General features: G+C 39.1%; 1 pseudogene; it reads right to left on the bottom strand.

The window, feature by feature from the left end:
- Positions 1–2281: 2281 nt before the first annotated feature.
- Positions 2282–3452, bottom strand: LOC132353972 (centrosomal protein of 78 kDa-like; annotated as a pseudogene).
- Between the last annotated feature and the right edge of the window lie 1172 nt (positions 3453–4624).

Here is a 4624-nt window from a genome sequence, read left to right as displayed (position 1 = left end):
TCAGGCTTTGTTATAGGGTCCCAAAGGTCGTAGGGATTAAGCAGGGACGGGACGGGGAGCCTATCAAAGACCAAACATTAAAGATGTTTGTAAATGTAAATAATGTAAACACTATTACGCTTTCCCTCATAGCAGCACACTCAGGCCTTCCCGCAGCTTAGAACCAGTCTACCGTTCCATCTCTGTCCCTGTCACAGCAGTTCAGGCCAAACGTGAGTTATCCCTGCTCATGTTTCTTTTTTTTTTTTTTAACATTTTTATTGTAGTATAATTGCTTTACAATGGTGTGTTAGTTTCTGCTTTATAACAAAGTGAATCAGCTATACATATACATATATCCCCATATCTCTTCCCTCTTGCATCTCTCTCCCTCCCACCCTCCCTATCCCACCCCTCTAGGTGGTCCCAAAGCACTGAGCTGATCTCCCTGTGCTATGTGGCTGCTTCCCACTAGCTATCGGTTTTACATTTGGTAGTGTATATATGCCCATGCCACTCTCTCACATTGTCCCGGCTTACCCTTCCCCCTCCCCGTGTCCTCAAGTCCGTTCTCGAGTAGGTCTGCGTCTTTATTCCCGTCCTAGGTTCTTCATGACCTTCTTTTTTTTTTTAGATTCCATATATATGTGTTAGCATACGGTATTTGTTTTTCTCTTTCTGACTTCTTCACTCTGTATGATAGACTCTAGGTTCATCCACCTCACTACAAATAACTCAATTTTGTTTCTTTTTATGGCTGAGTAATATTCCATTGTGTATATGTGCCACATCTTCTTTATCCATTCATCTGTCAATGGACACTTAGGTTGCTTCCATGTCCTGGCTATTGTAAATAGAGCTGCAATGAACACTGGGGTACATGACTCTTTTTGAATTCTGGTTTTCTCAGGGTATATGCCCAGTAGTGGGATTGCTGGGTCGCATGGTAGTTCTATTTTTAGTTTTGTAAGGAACCTCAGTACTGTGCTCCATAATGGCTGTATCAATTTACATTCCCACCAACAGTGCAAGAGGGTTCCGTTTTCTCCACACCATCTCCAGCATTTATTGTTTGTAGATTTTTTGATGATGGCCATTCTGACTGGTGTGAGATGATATCTCATTGTAGTTTTGATTTGCATTTCTCTAATGATTAGTGACATTGAGCATTCTTTCATGTGTTTGTTGGCAATCTGTATATCTTCTTTGGAGAAATGTCTATTTAGGTCTTCTGCCCATTTTTGGATTGGGTTGTTTGTTTTTTTGTTATTGAGCTGTATGAGCTGCTTGTAAATTTTGGAGGTTAATCCTTTGTCAGTTGCTTTGCTTGCAAATATTTTCTCTCATTCTGAGGGTTGTCTTTTCGTCTTGTTTATGGTTCCCTTTGCTGTGCAAAAGCTTTTAAGTTTCATTAGGTCCCATTTGTTTATTTTTGTTTTTATTTCCATTTCTCTAGGAGGTGGGTCAAAAAGGATCTTGCCGTTATTTATGTCATAGAGTGTTCTTCCTATATTTTCCTCTAAGAGTTTTATAGTGTCTGGCCTTTACATTTAGGTCTTTAATCATTTTGAGTTTATTTTTGTGTGTGGTGTTAGGGAGTGTTCTAATTTCATTCTTTTACATGTAGCTGTCCAGTTTTCCCAGCACCACTTATTGAAGAGGCTGTCTTTTCTCCATTGTATACTCTTGCCTCCTTTATCAAAAATAAGGTGACCATATGTGCGTGGGTTTATCTCTGGGCTTTCTATCCTGTTCCATTGATCTATATTTCTGTTTTTGTGCCAGTACCATACTGTCTTGATTACTGTAGCTTTGTAGTATAGTCTGAAGTCAGGGAGCCTGATTCCTCCAGCTCTGTTTTTCTTTCTCAAGATTGCTTTGGCTATTTGGGGTCATTCATGTTTCCATACAAATTGTAAAATTTTTTGTCCTAGTTCTGTGAAAAATGTCATTGGTAGTTTGATAGGGATTGCATTGAATCTGTAGATTGCTTTGGGTAGTATAGTCATTTTCATAATGTTGCCTGCTCACCTTTCTATCACACCAAATATGTGCTTTGTCCACAAGTCCACTTGGCTCTACCTTAAAATTCTTCATTAGTTGACCACCACTCATCACCTGACAGCTCAATGAAGGCAGAGATTATATCTTATACATTACTGTTGCATTCCCATGTACTCAAAATTGCCTTGCTCCTAGTAGATGCTTCACAGTTATGTTGTTTTTACTTTATTTTATTTTTTAAAATATAAGTAATTTATTAAAATTTGAAGGCAAAAACATAATTTTAAAAGATTTAGACCTATGTCAGGTGTGATAGAATATGGATGCTTTCTTGAAATTCAAAATCAGATCCAAGAGTATCACTTACAGAGTGTTCTAGTAGATTGAGTTTACTTTTAGTTGTCTTTGATGAAACAGTCACTGTTCTTCTCTCTTTCTTAATAGAAATGTGTTTTTTTGAAGGCTCACTTTTAATTGGTTCATTAACCAAAGAACTATTTTGCCTGATTCCTTTGCTTTTCTGCTTTATGGGTGAGTCAGAGCAGGAATGCAGCTCCTTCACAGGTTGTTTCTTAGCAGAGTCTTTTTGTAGTATACTCACCTGTTTTGGTCATTTTCGCTGAGGAAGACGTGCTATTTCTACATAAATCCTCTTCCTTGACTTCCAGTTCCAGAAGTTGCATCTGCTGAGGGAGAACGTGTTCCAGTAATGAAATCTTCAAAAGCCTCTTGCCACTGCTCTGTGACTGGGACCCCCAGGTTGTCTTTGGAAGTTTCTAAGGCCTCCTGAGTAGAGACTGGGACATAGAAGGAGTCTAGGGGCAAAGGAATTCTAGCATCACCTGTAATTTTCTGGAACTTCATTAGTGTTCCTTCATTGTAAGCTGACTGCGTACAGATAGAAACATGGATATTTTGCATTTGTGCTAGGGTACTATGCTTTGATTCTGATTTTTCTTCTTCTAGTGCCTTCTTTTCTTCTTTAGGTGGACTACTAACAGTAGAATTCATCTGGGGGCGACCTAGTAAATGAAAATCTGACTGATCTATACCAGCCATTGTGGCCAGCTGCCCAAGCCCAGCAGCTTAAAGGAGATCCAAGAAAGCATGGAACTTCTGAAAAGAATTCTCAGTGCTGACTAAAACACCTTCATCATCCAGGATCATGCTTGTCAATGACTGCATGAAGGACTTCAGACAAAGAGAAATTTATGTTCCTTAACTGGGCGTTTTCATGTTCCAGCTCACTGACTCGTTTATCAGCCTTAAGCCTTATTACTCTTTCCTGCCTTAATTGCTTTAGGCACTCCTCCAGCTTTTCCTGCAAGGCTTCTTGTTTCAAATTGATTTTCTCTGGCTCTTCCTGAACACTTTCTGAGGAATCATTGACCTCTGATTTCTGAGGAGGAAGGACTCTCTAATCCTTCGTTTAAATAAATGTTTTCTCTTCCTTCTGAAATAAGAGCCATGTATTGATAGCATTTCTCAGAAATCAGCAGTGATTTCTTTTTTTTTTTTTTTTAATAAATTTATTTATTTAATTTTGGCTGCATTGGGTCTTCATTGCTGCACACGAGCTTTCTCTAGTTGCGGTGAGCGGGGGCTACTCTTCGTTGTGTAGAACGGGCTGTGGTGTGTGGGCTTCTCATTGAGGTGGCTTCTGTTGTTGCCTAGCATGGGCTCTAGGTGTGTGGGCTTCAGTAGTTGTGGCGAGAGGGCTCAGTAGTTGTGGCTCGTGGGCTCTAGAGCACAGGCTCAGTAGTTGTGGCACATGGGCTTAGTTGCTCCGCGGCATGTGGGATCTCCCTGGACCAGGGCTCTAACCCATGTCCCCTGCATTGGCAGGCAGATTCTTAACCACTGCGCCGCCAGGGAAGTCCGTGATTTCTATCAGTTAAATAAATCTCAACTATTTCTTCAGAATCTGTTCATGATTATATAGCCTAAAGAAAAGTAAATAGAAAGATATCTCATGTTTAAAATTTAATCAGCATAAGGAAGTGAAAATTCTGGTGAACACATGCTGAGATATCTTAGGACTTAGTGCAGACAGTATTTAGTAGCTGTGCCAACTTTGTTGTAATGCCAAGCCAGGAGGAAATGTTAAATGATATTATAAAATGTAATTAACATGTGTAATACACAAATATATACTTTGAGGTCACTCATAAAAAGATAGTGCAAAAAAAAAAAGGGCAACATTCCTAGGTAGGCCAGTTTGCTGAATTAATAATTGTATTAACTCCAAACCTATGCTTAACCTCACTAGTGATGAGGAAATTGTCGATATTCTGTAAAACCCAAACGAACTTTTTGGCCAACCAAATAGTATCAACAGTGTTGACAATTGCCTCGTCTTCTAGAAGAAGAGGTGACTACTGTCCTTTGTTTATTGGGCATCTTCATTTAAGGTTGGATATTTAGCACAGGCTTCTTATTGCATAGTTTTGAAGAATCAATCAAAATATAAATCATCATGTAGTTTACCTCATGTGAGGCAAAAAAATGTCTGTGGGAAGGTAAGAGAGAATTGTAGAAGCAGAGCAAATTTGTACGAAGACTAAAGGGTTATTTGCTGGATTTGAATTAAGGATGAGTAAATGCAGAAAATAAGACAATGGCAGACTTAATAGCTAAGAAC

This window comes from Balaenoptera ricei, chromosome 19 (genome assembly GCF_028023285.1).
Source record: "Balaenoptera ricei isolate mBalRic1 chromosome 19, mBalRic1.hap2, whole genome shotgun sequence".
Classification (NCBI taxonomy): Eukaryota; Metazoa; Chordata; class Mammalia; order Artiodactyla; family Balaenopteridae; genus Balaenoptera; species Balaenoptera ricei.
This window is presented reverse-complemented; position numbering and strand designations above follow the sequence as displayed.